General features: G+C 43.8%; 1 protein-coding gene across 1 annotated transcript in view; it reads right to left on the reverse strand.

Annotated features, from left to right (window-relative positions):
• The window catches only part of ST6GAL2 (ST6 beta-galactoside alpha-2,6-sialyltransferase 2), a 66325-nt gene extending 50018 nt beyond the window's left edge, over positions 1-16307 (reverse strand). Inside the window, exon 1 of the mRNA XM_045006785.1 lies at positions 16201-16307. The gene's annotated coding sequence lies outside the window, so the exon portion shown is untranslated. The remainder of the gene's footprint in view (positions 1-16200) is intronic.
• Positions 16308-16555: the final 248 nt, after the last annotated feature.

The raw sequence follows: 16555 nt of genomic DNA on the forward strand, positions 1-16555 counted from the left end.
GTTATTAAATGAGGATTCCTTGCACACTACAAGCACCGCAGTGTTGTTAACACCACATGCTGGCTCGTGCACTGTAGGAAAGTCATACTGGCCCACTACAAGCTACCTAATTCAACTCACCAGTTCCACGTGCTGTTTAGAAAACATAAGAGCAAAACGCTGGGTGCTCTCAAGCCCAGTGGGGTTTAGGAACTCCTCTAGAATTTACAAGACCCACAGTCAACCTGCTTCTCTCCAAGCCAGACAGAAACATTTCTGTGGTGCCTACAAGCTTTGCAACGACTGAATTTCCTTTTCTGCAAATCATACCAGCACTTCAGGGATGGCAAATCTGTCCCCACCTCACTATCCACTCTGCTCCATCAATCCATGGTCTTAGCTACTGAAGCACCTGTAAGCTCCACAAGAAAGGAACTTCACACCCTATGAAGTTCACAAGTATCCTATTGGCCTGATGCTCTACTTTGCTTTATGAGCATCACCAGGGCAAAGGGCTCCTTGCTTCCTGGATGGATGGCGCTTCATTGTTGCAATCCCTGTTCCCCTTCCCTGGCACTTTCTTTCTCTCTGCTCCTTCAGCCTCCACTTCCCTGTTCCAGTTCTGGATGCCTCTTCCACATACCCACTGGCTGCTAACCTATGCTCCCATAATGTTCATATAAGTATGTCTATACAGCCCACAGGAGTAAGCCTACCAAGGTCAACAGACACAGGCTATCCGGGCTTGTGCGAATGCTTGAAAAAACAGCTGTGTGGATGGTCCTTTAAAGTTGCAACTTGGGTTCTGAAGCCTTGGGAATGGGGGTGGGCTTCAGAGCTTGAGTCCAGCCCAAGACACAACTTCAAAGCACTGTCCACATGGCTATTTTTAGAGCACTAGAGTGAAGCCCCACTAGCCTAAGCCTGTCAACCCAAGTTGGGAGGCTTGCTTCTGCAGGCTGCATAAATATCCCTTATGAGTCCCTGCCCAGCTTAAACTCATTAAACATTCTAAAATTCCTAGACAAAAACTTCAGTATTTGTCTTCAAGTATTGTATTAACTCATTAAACATTCTAAAATTCCTAGACAAAAACTTCAGTATTTGTCTTCAAGTATTAAACTTCAACAGTGAAACCATTTGAGGGAGTTTCAGCCCTCAAGATTCAATTTCCTCACCACAAACCTGGAGCCTGGATGAACCCAGGAAAGCATGGGAGTCTGGAATTGGATTGGCTTCCAGTGGGGACTGCCCTGTAAGTAAATCTTCCCAAACATTTTGTTTTTGATAAAGAATAGCTGGACAGCCTCATGCATTTATTGACATGGCCATCAATATAGGCAACTATCTTCTTCAGCAATTCCCCTCTATGTTTGTCACTCTCTTTGACAACAACAATTATCAGCTAAGTTGTCTGGAAAATTTAAAAGTGTACAAGTGATCAATGGTGGAAAATCTTAGAAATGTATTCTTGCTTTAAAAATGCTTTTCCATGAAGTACATTTCTGCACACAACATGCCTCAGCTACAAAGGGACCTATTCTTTTTGAGATGCACAGATGCACTCTCATAACTCCTGTCAATGGGAGTCATGCATCGATAGGAGAATAGGCTTCAAAGTGTCTACATTTACCAAACATTGATCCATCCTAGAAGCACTTTTTAAGAATGACATGTTCTTTCCCCTACTGCATTTTCCTCTCAGCTCTTCAGAAACAATAGACTGCAGTAGCTGACTAGACTCAGTGCCATGAAAAACCCCCTCAAATTGAAATACCATTAAAGCTATGGCACAAAACCTCTAAAGCCACAAAATGCAAGTTATTTGTCTAGGAGATAAGAGTAGCACAAAGATTTTTCACATCTCTTGGTCAGCTCTTGATCAGGGCTGTTTTATTTGTTATGACGTGGAGAACATTGTATTGTATAGTTGTTTTTTTAGACACACGCTTTTCTCAGGTAAACTGTCTGCATTTAGAACACAACACAGATAATTTTCCAGAGAGAGACACTTGTCTCAGGAGAATACCCAGGGCTCAGTCAAGCAGCACAGGCATTGCCTCATGCTGGAGCAATGCAAATCCATACTGCCCCCAGGGGAAGCTACAGATGATAGGCTTCTCTCCCCCTAACTCCAGACCCTCGCCAGTGCACAAGGGAAGCACGACTGCTACTAGATCTCTTAAGAAGGCACGCCATACTTCCCTTGCTGAGCTGGGCCCATTCAGTGGGCCGGTGTGAAAGAAGCACCCTCTTTGGAGTGATGCGAACCACCAGGGTGCACTCAGGGACAGCACTGTGACAAGCCAATGAGTAGGGCGTGCAAGGACTGGGGAGGTTCCTAATGCATTTTTCACCCCCTACAGACCCACATAAGGCACAACACAGTCTGACCCCTGGTTAACACTTGAATAAGGATGTATTTCTCCCAGTGGATGGATGGCAGCATCTGGCTATTAGGACACTTTAAAAAAAAAAAACAGATTATGGTGTAAATACATGTTTCAGCACGTAATAAAATTCTTAAGAACTGTTTCTCAAATGTAAGCACTGTGCTTGCACAGAAGGCACTTTTCAAAGGTTTGTCAAAATAATGAAAGAAACTGACTGTTCTAGTTGACTTGCAGCTTTCTATCTGTCCGTTTTAAGTCTAAAGCATCCAAAACACACAAAATCCATTCTGGGCTGAGGCTTGTTTTTTAAAGGTCTCCCTCTGAGAAGGAAAGGTTTTAATAAACATAAAAGTTAATTGCTTGACAATGTTTACATAATGCAGCTTTAACAAAGGAGGTTGTCTGTCTTTTGCGTATGTGTATCTTGAATTATAAACCACTGAAAGTAGATTATTAAGGAAGTGCTGATACAACCTCGGTTATGGTCATGCAAACCCATCAGCATAAGAACAGTCTTTGGGCATATTCTTTATTTTTTTTATTTTCACATTAATGTTTGTGGCAAGTCTGTGCATGGAACTAGGTTAGGTTGACCTTGTACCTGTATCTTATGTACTGTATGATATCTGAGTTAAATTTTCTTAACATTTGTCACTACCTATTTTTAGTACAAACCACATTTGTATTTATATTATTGTAAACTACTTCAGTTATGTGAACGTAACTTGTAAAACAGAAAGAATGATTGCTGACGCCATGATTTTTAGAAAGTTATATAGTATACATTACTTATTTCAAGATTTTTCCAGAACTCTTATTATAACCCCATTGTTCTTATTCCAAACACTTATTCTATATGTAGGGTTGCCAGGTGTCCAGTTTTGAACCGGAACGCCCAGTCAAAAAGAGACCCTGGTGGCTCCAGTAAGCACCGCTGACTGGGCCATTAAAAGTCCAGTTGGCATGGGGCTGGCAGGTTCCCTACCTGCCTCCACGCTGCTCCCAGGAAGCAGCGACATATCCCTCGGCTCCTAAATAGAGGGATGGCCACAGGGGCTCCATGCGTGCCAGCTCCGCAGCTCCCACTGTCTGGGAACCGCGGCACCTAGCCGTGCCTCTGCCTAGGAGCCGAGGGACATGTTACCGCTTGCAGGGAGCTGCTCGAGGTGAGCATCACCCAGAGTCCACACCCCTCACCGTGCCCCAACCCACAGCCCGCACCCAAATTCCCTCCTGGAGCCCACACCCCTTCCTGCACCCCAACCCCCTGCCCCAGCCTGGAGCCTCCTCCTGCACCCCAAAACCCTCACCTCCAGCCTCACCCCAGAGCCTGCACCCCTAGCCGGAGCCCTGACTGCCCCCCAGGCCTCAAACCCCTTCCCCAGACTGGATCCCCCTCCCACACCCTGAACCCCTCATTTCTGGCCCCACCCTGGACCCCCACACCCTCAACCCAGAGCCCATACCCCGCCTCAGCCCAGACCCCCCTCCCACACTCTGAAACCCTTCACCCCAGCCCAGAGCCTACTCCTGCACCCCAAACCTGTCATCCCTGGCCCCACCCCAGAGCCTGCACCCCCGGCCCAGAGCCCATACCCTCTCCCACACCCCAACCCCCTGACCCAGCCCAGTGAAAATGAGCGAGTGAGGGTGGGGGGAGAGTGAGCAACAAAGGGAGAGGGGATGGAGTGTGTGGAGGGGGCCTTGTAGAAGCAGTGGGGCAAAGGAGAGGGGCAGGGGTGTGCCGTTTTGTGCAATTAGGAAGTTGGCAACCCTACTACAATGCCTTATGATATAGTCACCCCTGGCAGTTTATTCTCTTATAATCCGTGAGCTTCTTTGATACATCAAAACATGTCACCCTAGCTCAGGGATATTTACTACAGTGTTTGTTTCCTGCCTCTTAAATTTATCATTTGCTGTTGACAACAGCTTCCAGTGAGAATACTAACTGGTCTAAAATTCATTCATATCCTCATCCAAAGCTTATTTTAGACAGGTGAGTTTTGGATTAGGCTCATAATGCACTGTATGGATTACAAACTTTATAGTTTGATAAATATTCTTGCACTGTTTAAAAAAAAATTTTCTTTGCAACCATCCTGTGCATGTTTTTGGTAAACATATACTTTGCAAAGACACATGGTTTTCAAGATGTCTGAATTAATATCTGAGGGATGCAATAAACCTCCAATAAAATTACAATGGGTATAAGAGGACTTACATTTGTTAATAATTGGACACTGACCTCTGTGTCAATGTATCGGTATCCGATGTACATTCCTGGCGTGATCCTGCTTCCATTATCTTCAATGGGACTGGATTGGGCCCTCAATAATTATACGTGGTGAAAACCTTGACCCATTGAACTCAATGGGAATTTTCCTATGGCCTTCATATACAGCCATGATTTCTCCCATGTTTGTGTGGATTCTACATTTTGCTGCTTTTGTGGTGAGTGATAGATTTCCTGTGTCATAAAGTACAGGAAGTGCTGAACTAGTTGTTGGCCATTCTACTGCGTCTTACCGCAAGGGTACTGCTTAGTCTAATTGTGGTGGCTGTTTCTGTGATCTGGAAAACTTTTCTATTAGGAACTTGAGTCCACATTTCACATAGTTGCCATCACATGGTAACAGGCTTTCATTTGCTACTGACTGGATTCAAAGTGGCAGTGTAAAGAGGAAAGCCTCCATATATCCCATTATCAGTCACCTGAGCCACAGAAGACCCACTTTGTGTAATAAAATCTAAAGTATCTGTGATATCTATTAGCCCATTGTGATGTAGTGTACCTTAAAGTAGCACCGTGTGACCCCCATATTCTTCACTTGTATATGGTTGTGATATTTCTTACAAAGCACGCCATGCAAGCTACCCTATGAAAGGTCCTAATCTGCTGAAACTCATTGTTCTGGCAAAATCTGTGTATCGTTACCACATATAAAGTTATGAGATTTTGCTATATGGTTGTTATTAAAATATGTTGTGAGTTTGGGAGATGCCCACAAGTAGCTCTCCAGTGACAGCAAAGGTGGTGATCCACACCCAAATGGGTGTTAAATGACCATTAGGAGCTATTGACCAGCAAGGAACTGTAAACAAAAGATTTACAAATCTTTAAGAGGCAGTTGCCAAGCACCACACAATGGTGACTGCTCAACTTTGTGACTCAGCAAGGCCTGCCAGGACATGCCTGGGCCATTATCTTCCCTGGGACATGAATTGAGAACATAAAATAAGGGACAGTGGCTTCATAAGACCACCTCTCTCCTCCCTCACCTACGCTGAAGACAACAAGAATGCTGCGGAGACAAAGACTTTGAACGGAGGAGACTGGTCCCAGGCTGAGAAGGAAATTCAGCATGTGTATTAAGAACTGTGAGCTGCCTATAACATATAAATACTAGGATGAGAAACTGCTTGATCCAAATCTTGCTTAGTCTGAAAGTTTAGGATTTAAAATGCATGTTTACTTTTTATTTTCTTAAGTAATGATCTCTGACCTCGATGCCTACCTTTATCCCTTTGTTATAATAACTTAAAAATCTTTCTGTACTTAAACTTATTTTAATATTTCATCTACAAGTGAGTTTCTCTAAAGTGCTTGGGGAACCTGCTGGTGCACGTTCACTATCCTTTGACGAAGTGGCAAACTAATTAATGAGCTTGCATTGTTCAACAGAATGTCTTGAGCAGTGTAAGATTTACATTTCTGGGGTACAAGGCTGGGGGCTGGAAGGATTTGCTGGTGTCTCCCTCTTTATAGTTCATGAGTGGCTTAGACAGCATTCATGCAATTTAGCTGGGTGTGTCTCTGTATGCTGGTAGCTGAGTGATAGCAGCACCTGGAGGGGTCTGCTGCTTGTCACTAGCAAAGCATTGTGAGACAGTGCCCAGGCTGGAGAGTTAAGGGGCACTGCAGTCCCACTGTTCCAGGTTGTATCCTGGGGATCCTATCACACTCCTCCACTGAATTCAGACCGTTTTTAAACTAGCACACCCTTAAATAAGAACTGATCTCTTTCAGAACCTTTATAAAGTGAGTAATTATTACATTTATGTCCAGTTTTTTGTGTGCATGTTTTAAAAACATGGAGAGATTCAAATCCTGCAATCCATGCTCAAGCAAAGCTCCCAAGAGAAACAGGTGTGGATTGATTTAAAATCAGGGCTTTTTTTTTTTTTTAAAAACCATCAGATTTAAATGATAATTAAAATAAACTGTAAGCAGCTTGATTAAACTGTGGATTTAAAGTGTTTTTATTATTTTCCTGAAGTAAAAATATACATTGTGGAATGATATATGTGATTGGCCAAACCCTGTAAATATACTATCATAGGCTGTAGCACTTTGGACCATTGCTGTAGAATATAACAGTACATATTATAAGCATAAATTTCCCATTTACATACTTTGGCCCCAATCCTGCAAGGAGAACCTTGTGGGCAGAGGAGTTTTTTTGCACATGATCCTCCATACAAGATCAGAGCCTTTGTTTACAGCCAGATATTACTGTAAACAACCCAAAAGTTGTTCTTCAAAAGATGTACTAAGGGATAAATCCTCTGCTAAGCTCAGATACACAGACTTAGCACAGGGAAACAAGGGAACCAAAATCATCTTTCAACATTCAGCAAAGCAGCTGCTACTTCAACTTCAGGAACCCCACACCCTCTACGGTCTGAACTCCGAGCTCCCAGGGGCTGGTTGGCTGTTGGACTTGCAAACTGGAAGATCTACCTGCCCCGCTCCTAAAAATCTCCTGCATGATGTGGGGCATGTGTCCCCCCACAATGACAGCTCCATGAAATAAGGGAGATATGAACACCCTGCAGGGTCTCCTTGAACCCTTCACAACATCAGAGAGGACCAACAGTGTTTGACACCTGGGATTTTAAGGCCTGATCCAAAGTCCTCTGAAGTCTGTTTGCGTCAATGGGCTTTGAATTACCAGCAGTCATTTTGTAGCCCTAGCTATAAAACATCTTTATTTGGTTATATTTATAGTGCTTACTATAATAAGGTGCAGACTATGCAGGATGTGTTGTGAATCCTACTAGGAAGACAATTACATAGATATGCAATAAACAACATTTATTTCTCATTTACATTTAGATTTATAAAAAACATTCTTCCACAAAGCACAGGGCAAATATACCCGGTGTAATAAAACACATGTAACTAAATATGAGCACATCTCTTTCTGGAAGTTGGAAAGTAAAGAAGACCATCATCTATTACAGCCTGATCTTGTAAGGTGCACGGCTGCACACCCTCAACTCCCAAGAAGTCTGAAGCACCACACAAGACTGGGCGTCTGGAAAGTCATTGTGCTTTGAAGGGCAGTAAACAAAGGCTCTGTCAGAGCAGCTGCTAGGAGCAAGTCCAAAGTAAAGTAGTCTGGTAGCCAAATGCACGTTTTTGGCAGTACCTTGTTTCAGTGTCAGTACAATGTCTGGATGTGGATTCTGAATTTCCAGACCCTAAATTCAAAGAAATTATCTGATAACACCTTGTCACTGTTGAACATTTTGAAATATGAACACTTAACTTATTACCATCCCCCTCCTGATTCACAAGTCAAATGGCCGGGGCCGTCCCTAGCCATTTGGGTGCCCTACACAGCCCCCTCACGTATGCTGCATATGCCTAAGGATGGCCATGCAAGTGGCAGAGAAACCACTTTCTCTGAATTTCAGTCGTTTTTTAAATGATGACTTCACACTAATATTTTGTTATGGAGCATAATTCACTAGGCATTACATATGTTATGTCTGTGTTAGTATCCGTGTTAGCAGACCTTGTTAGTACGTTTCCTTGTCATCCCTCCATGCCTGAACCAAGACACAAGGCATATTATTCTTGCTCCCTCAGAGCATACACGCGTAAATTCTTACATGCACTCATAAGAATTAATTTTCAAATACTGGACAATTATAGACATTATAAACCTGACAGTTATTTTCTTCATTCACCAATCCCTTAAATCCCACTAAACACTCAGAGCAATAGTAAACATTGTCAGCGGTAGAGTGGCACCCACCATCCAATGTAGATTATATACTTACAACTGGAATTCGTCAAATGCAAGAATTTGAACATAGCTGGCCCATAGCATTCTATGCTAGAATACTGAGTAGAGACACTGGTATTGACAGACAAAGCATGTACAGTTTGGCCCAACAAAAGTATTTGACATTAACCATATCTATTCAAGAGTGATAGGCCTAAAAGCAAGTTCACAAGGGGTTGACATCAAGAATATTTTGTCACATTAGTTAGCTCCAGTACCATAATCAATGTTCACTGACTCTGGTGACATGAAGATTGCTACAGCTAACATAAAGAAACAGAGGTGTTCAAAACTTCATAAGAAATCACCTGCACAGTCACTGATGGTGCCACAGTTCCTTGGGTAGTACACTGGTATCATCAAGAACTTTTTGATCAATGTCAGAGTCTACACCAACCACGAGCTAGCAGCAAAGGATGCATACCTTCTCTGAGAGGTACAACGATTCTACTTCAAAGAATGTCTCAAGTTCTAGCAGAGCTACAGAAGCAAGTAAAGTGCATCAGTTGAGTGCAAAACACAGTTAACTCCACAGAAAATTGTCTTGATGGTTACTGAAAATAAGAAACACTTCATTTAACATCATTTGTTCAGAACTCATTCAAGACAAGAAGTTTCACCAAGTGATACACACTAAAGCACCAGCTACACATTATAGGTAGAGAAAACACCCCAGGGGAAATAAACCAGGGAGGTACAGTAATCAATATAAAAGACATGGCTACCTTGCCTGAGGAAGCTGGCCATGTCCCTGTATAACAGGGGTTCCCAAACTTGGTTCGTGGCTTGTTCAGGGTAAGGCCCAGGGTGGGCCACGAGATGCTTTGTTTACCTGAGCATCTGCAGGCACGGCTGCTCGCAGCATCCACTGGCTGCAGTTCGCCATTCCCGGCCAATGGGAGCTGTGGGAAGCGGTGTGGGTCGGGCCACCGCTTCCTGCAGCTCCCATTGCCTAGGAACAGCGTACTGCGGCCACTGGGAGCTGCGAGCGGCTATACCTGCGGACACTCAGGTAAAGAAAGCATCTCATGGCCTGCCAGGGGGCTTATCCTGAACAAGCCACAAACCAAGTTTGGAAACCCCTGTTGTATAATAAATGGTGATGGTTGCAAAAGAGAAACCAGTGGGAATATCAGTATTAACACAGGATGCTGATGTATTTGTCTTTAGTCTTGTACAATTACCTTAAACAGGTCCAAAGATCTTTAGTGATTATGGAACCCCCTTTCCAAGAGAGAGCTAAAATTGACATCCGTACTATTGCAGAGCCACACCAGAACATTGTACCAAGACTGTCAGCTGCCCATACACTCTCAGGCTGTGAAATTGTGCCACCATGTTGGAAGCACAGCAGATATCATAGACAGCAAAAATTGGAAAAGGTACCACATCAACACCAAATTTCAGCTCCTTATCACCAGCAACTGAAGCATTTATAAAAATGTAAAATGAGCACATTATCAGGCACATGTATGAAAAAGTGCTTTGGGTCCAGATGCACCACCACTTGATCTCCTGGACCAGTATGGATGGATATGCAAGTTTCTGCTCCCAAAAACTGTACCAGGCAGTATTGTGCTTTCTCCTCCAAATATTCTGAAGTTAATCAAGTGCTCGTTAGAGTGATGAACCTTGTAAGTCTATGAGATGTGGATGTAAGAGTGCCAAACTGCCACATATCATATCCTTTGCATGCCAGGTAGATGTGGTGCGTTGCTATGATCTGACAAAATCACCTTTAGCACTTGCAGATGAAAACAGGAATGACAAGTAGTGACCTGGTATTACTCATATTAGGACACACAGCTGTAGTGTGAATAAGCAAAACCACTAGCAATCATTTGTAATGCTTCTAAAATGAAGTATATGGTTAAAAGTATTATTTATTATTAGTTTGTTGAATATTTTTCATATTAGAAAGAGTGGTCACTGTACCAAATGAAAATTGAGATCCATGCTATACATCAACCCCCCTCCTCATGCCTATTTTTCATAAGAACGGCCATACTGGATCAGACCAAAGGTCCGTCTAGCCCAGTATCCTGTCTTCCGACAGTGGCCAGTTCTTATGTTGATATTTCAAAATAGTCAACAATGATAAAGTAACATCAGGCAGATTTTTAAAAGGCATGGTCTTGAGATACGGAATCCACAAAAAAATATTCTGTGACCCCTAAAGCCAGGTTGACCAGAGTGGTTTCTGGACTAAAGAGCTCCTCATCAAGATCACCATGTTATCAGCTTCCCGGCATTTACATCCAAGAACTGTTTGCTCAAGCAATTCACAACATATATCTGTCTGGATACATTAAACCTCAGTTTAAATTTATACAAATGATCATCATAATTATGGTAATCTTAATCCTCAAGGCTGATGGCTGTACATTCATGTATTTTAAACAAGTCCATTTTTTTTAAATCCAATTAAGCTAAAAAACTGATTTTTCTGAATTAAAAAAAGCAGTTTGTTAAAAACATTATCACTAATATGGATAACAAAAAAAACTCACTGGAGTTTCGCATGAGTAAAAGTTTCAGGACCAGATCGAGAATGTAATCTAAGATTGCCCACAAGATTTACAAAAAAATTGTTGCGTATGTTTTTAATGTGATGTCATAATAATTGTCCAGAACACTATTATTCCCCAATTCTTCAACAACTTATATGTTTACCTTGAAGCACACAAATAGTTCAATTGTGGAGAAACAAAATCCATTGTGGAACAAATGCATGTGTTTAACTTTAAGCACATGCATAAGTGTTTGCAAGATTGGGGCCTTTGACTGTAAACTCTTCAGGGCTCAGATGTATCTTCCTATGTGTCTGTACAGCAGGTAACATAACTTCTTGTATCTTTGAAAGCTATTTTCAAAATAGTCAACATCTGTGAATGAAATAATCACGAAGGGAAACTCTGATTTATGCACCTGAAATATTTTAAGTTTCTAAACTTTCAGGGGTAAATACATGTAACTTGCTAATTTGTGTAAATCTGTGCCCACATTTTAATAAATATGTGCACCCAATTTTAATGTACCCCAAGATATACAATATGTGATGAAATACAGAATATTGATCTGAGTCAGTACAACCAAGAGAATACCTAACTAAAAAGAGCCATCTAATATGAAAGTGTGAAAAACAAGAAGCATATTTACAGAATAGAGCCATACGGATACAAGCTTCATGGTAGAACAATGCATGCAGCTGCTCTTAAAGTAAGCATGCTCCAAGGCTGCTGGGGGGGGGGGGGGACGGGACAAGTGGGGCAATTTGCCCCAGGCCCTGGGCCGCACAGGGGCCCCCCATGAGAATATAGTATTGTATAGTATTGCAACATTTTTTTATGGAAGGGGCCCCCGAAATTGCTTTGCCCCAGGCCCCCTGAATCCTCTGGGCGGCTCTGGCATGCTCAGATAAAGAAAATCTGAAAGTAATTATTTTTGCTGGATACAGTGTACATAGATCACTGCACCAAGCTTACATAATTAAACAAGACAAAAGGTCAGATGGTACCTAATAAACCATTTATAACAGTAATTATAACTGAGCTGTGGCAGTCTAGTACTTTCTAATAACTAACAACTGTGTAATAATTAGAGGAAAATCTCCTGTTTTAAGTTTCTTTCTTTGTAAATCAATACCACCAGCATTACCAACCCATCTTTTCTAATACACTTTAGGCGCACAAAAAAGGACTGTAGTATTAGAAAATGCTATTTAATGGCTTAATCTTGCAAACCCTTACTGAAGAGAAGCCCCACTGAAGTCCCCAAAAGCCTGATTAAACAAAACAGTATTTGGTTCTCCACTTAAAAAGTGGGAGCAAACTCAAGTATTGTGTCTTCTGTATCAAGGCCCCAACTCCTTAGTTCCAAAGTTACTGCAGCACAGGAGAAATCAAGCTTTTTCATAGGGTGGACTGTATCCCAGAAATTGTCTCACTGATCATTTCCACTCCATTTGTATTCTGGTGAACACTCTCCCCTACCATTTGTAAAAATCCAACAGAAACAACATCAATTGCTTACACTGACAACTAATATTAAAAAGGTGGTACATGTTTAGCTTCTCTTAATGCCATTAACAACTAACCCAAGGAAAAGGAGCCAGCAACACACGCCAACTAGCTCTACATAAACCACCAGCACGTGCTCTGTAAACCCTCAGTGGTCCCCAAATCCGTTTGAAAATTGCTGCTGTAGCAGAGGAGTGTGTTCCTACTGAGAATTTTACATACAATTCTGGACTGGACAAGCAGATATTCCAGCACTTTGTGCTAATATACCCGGGTGAAAATCCAGAGTACTCCACTACTGTAAATCTTCAATAACTCCACCATGACCTAATTTAGCATGATCAGTCTGGTCCTTTGTTTTATTTACCACAGGTCTTGCCAAACTGAATTAAAGTATCAGATTCCATGAAAAAAAAAAATAAAGACAATGTAAGTTTTGCATGAGAGAGCACTCAAAATCAGGAAATGGATATGCAGATTTTGTTAATGCAAAACCTTAACTCTGCCCCCAAATGCAGTGATATTGTATTGTATAATATAAGAAATCATGTAAACCCTCCTGTGACACACATGCCTAAGGAACAGATTTATGGTTGGTGTGTAACTTTCACTTTGGTATTTCCTTACTTGAGCACTTAAATGGACAACCCTAACATTCTCTTAAGAACATTTTAAAATGGAATATCCTAATTATGTGGTTTTCTAGTTTTTCTTTAACACAGAGGAAAGCAAAAACATAAGGAAATGGCACTTCACAAGTCAGCTGTCCTGCTGTCTTCCAGTAGTTTGTGTAAACTCCAAATCTGGAATTATCTGTCCAGGCATTCCTGGATAACCCTTGTCTGTGCCCAGGTGGGGCCACTTGACAAAATATATTTTATTACCAACATCAGGAGCTGCACAGATCCTAAAGTAAATCACAGTAGGCTTCCTCCTACAAACCCTACGAAGTGCAGATCAGCCCTCACTTAAGTCCCTATCTTATACTGTACACGCCACAGGCAACTGCCTTACCTACATAGAGTCTCTCTGACTTGAATGGCTTCTGCATGGATACTGTAGCCAACCCACTCAAATTGCAGAATCAGGGCTTAATTCCTTGCTCATATAAAGGTGCAAGGGACTTACCCCAGGCACAACTTTAGTATGCTTCTCAGTACATAGTTAAGTTCGCCAGTCATACATGCGTTAGCTATACAATTTACGATCTTGGTTAAAAAAAATGCAAAACATACTGCACATACCCAGCCTATGATTTTTCAGTCAAATCAAATAAAATTCACCAGAAAACTCAAAAACACTTCTCTTTCTTGGTCTATTTCCAAGTCAAATTCCAAATTACAGCCATTCAGAGTAAAGGGTTATTTTAAAGAAAAATTGAACAAATTTTATTTTTAAGTAGGAAAATGCGCCCTCCCCACATTATCAAAACCAACTGAGTTATTTTTGCTCAAGCTTTCAAAAATAAATAATCTTCAGGCAGAGACCAAGCCTAGAAAATTTCATCCCAAAAGATGAAAACTCAGAAAGTTGAGAGACTAAAAACAGAAGGTTAGAATAAAAACTATTATGCAACCTTGACTATAATGATTGCTGCAGGCTCTACTATAACATCACTTATTATTTAACATTTTTACATGTGAAAACAAATTAATCTTAATATTCCATAAGTAGGGCCCTACCAAATTCACAGTCCATTTTGGTCAAGTTCACCGTCACAGGATTTTAAAAATCATAAATTTAATGATTTCAGATATTTAAATCTGATTATTTCATGGTGTTGTAACTGTAGGGGTCCTGATGCAAAGGGGAATTGTGAGGGGGTTGCAAGGTTATTGGGGGGGGGGTCCAGTATTAAAATAAGAAAGAAAGAATTGGAGATATACCAATCTCCTAGAACTGGAAGGGACCTTGAAAAGTCATCAAGTCCAGCCCCTGCCTTCACTAGCAGGACCAATTTTTGTCCCAGATCCCTAAGTGGCCCCCTCAAGGATTGAACTCACAACCCTGGGTTTAGCAGGCCAATGCTCAAACCACTGAGCTATCCCTCCCCCCACAAGTATTGCCCCCCTTACTTGTGCATTCCTGCTAGCAGTGGTGCTGCCTTCTGAGCTGGGCAGCTGGATGCCAGGAGCACAGCTCTGAAGGCAGTGCCACTGCCAGAAGCAGCAAAAAGGTAAGATGGCACAGTATATTATTGCTACCCTTACTTCTGCACTGCTGCCTTCAGAGCTGAGCCCTTGGCCAGCAACTGCCACTCTCTGGCCACCCAGCTCTGAAGGCAGCAGCAGAGAAGCAAAGGTGGCATGGTATGATATGGTATTGCCTCTCTTACTTTGCACTGCTGCTGTAGGGACACTGCCTTCAGGGCTGGGTGCCTGGCCAGCAGATGCTACACTCCAGCCACCCAGCTCTGAAGCAGCGCAAAAGGAAGGGTGGTAATACCATGACTCTCCTACAATAACCTTGCAACGCCTTCCCCCCCACCCCCCCGCAACCAAATTTTGGGTCGGGACCCCAGTTTGTGAAATGCTGGTCTCTTCCGTGAAATCTGTATAGCATAGGGTAAAAGCACACAAAAGACCAGATGCATTTTTCACTGCTGTGAATTTGGTAGGGGCCTATCCATAAGTGATTAAATAAATCATTCATAGCAGTAATCAATTCCAAGTATTTTTCTAATATTCATTGACACCAATTATGATTAAAATAACTATAAAAATAGTAGAATATCACTGAGGCTAAAATACCTGATAAAAATATAATCATTCGGCAGAAAGGACCAAAGTTGCATACTAAAGGTACATTGATAATCAATATTTTTCAGGGGGGAAAGGTACTTCTTACAATATAAAACAGTTGCATAACTATTCCAAGTTCAACCTGAGAAAACTAAGAGGGAGCTAGTAAAAAGGCCTTGGAAAGCAATCTCACGAAAAGGTCTCATTTAAATTCCTGGAAAGCGCCGCTTCTCTAAATATATCTATTCAGCTCTCTGAACAGGCAAGTCCTGCTAAAACACACACACACACACACACACACACTGCCTACTGTAACCCTGCCTGAGACTGAGCTATGCCACCGAGAATCCATACGGCTTCACGTATGTGTTTCCCACCCAGTAAATGGTGGAAAGCAGAAAACCACCCCACAAAAAGTAATTTTTGCTAGTGTGTGTGGGGGGGTTTGCAGCCCAATCCTGGGCTTTTTCTCAGATCTTTCTATTCGCGATCGCTACCGGGGGGTGCGGGGGAATCCATCCCGTAGCCTCCAACCCCGGAGCTCTTTGCTCTATCGGCGAACCAGCACGGCAAGGGGGGGGGGGGGGGCAGAAACCGCGGCGCTCCCCGGACGGGTAACATACTTCGATCCCCTTCAGCGCCCGGCCACACCAGTCCGCCTGCGCGCCGCGCTCATCCCGCTGCCGGCCTGAGCGCCGCCGCCGCCGCCGCCGCGGCGAAACCGAGCCAGCGGGGCGCGGGGTCCCTGCCTCCCTGCCTCCCACCTTCGCGCCTCGTGCTAGGGACGCCTCAGCATCGCTCCGCTGGGCGCTGCCGGCGCGTCCCCTCCTTGCCACCTTGCGCAGCCCCCCGGGCTCACCCACCGCCAGCCGCCTCCCCGGGGGCGGGTCACGCGTGCGCCCCGCTCCCGCCCGGCGGGGGCTGCTGCTATTGTCTCTCCCCGCCTCGCCCATCGCTGCCCCTGGGAGCGGGGCTGCTTCGCCCCCATTACCTAGCAGGAGCAGGGCTGCGGGAGCCGCGGGGAGCTGGGGCGCGGCGGGGGCTGCAGGGCGGCTGCCCGCCTGGCTGGAAGCGCAGCTCGCTGCTGCGGGGCGGACATGCTGCGGCTGCTGCTCCTGTGCAGCCGCCGCCGCCGCCGCCGGGTTGGGAGCTGCAGCCGCCGCCGCCGGCTCCGCGTCCGGGACTGAGGGAGGGAGGGAGCGCGGGAGGGGCGGGCGGCTGCAGGCTTGGCGCGCCCGGCTCATTGTTCGGGGAAGGGCAGGGGCGGGGTCACTGCTGCCTGCCTGGGGGCGCGGTGCCCCGCCTCGGGCTCAGGCGGGGCCGCGGGGAGCCCCGCCGCTGGGTGC

Source organism: Mauremys mutica, chromosome 1 (genome assembly GCF_020497125.1).
Source record: "Mauremys mutica isolate MM-2020 ecotype Southern chromosome 1, ASM2049712v1, whole genome shotgun sequence".
Classification (NCBI taxonomy): Eukaryota; Metazoa; Chordata; order Testudines; family Geoemydidae; genus Mauremys; species Mauremys mutica.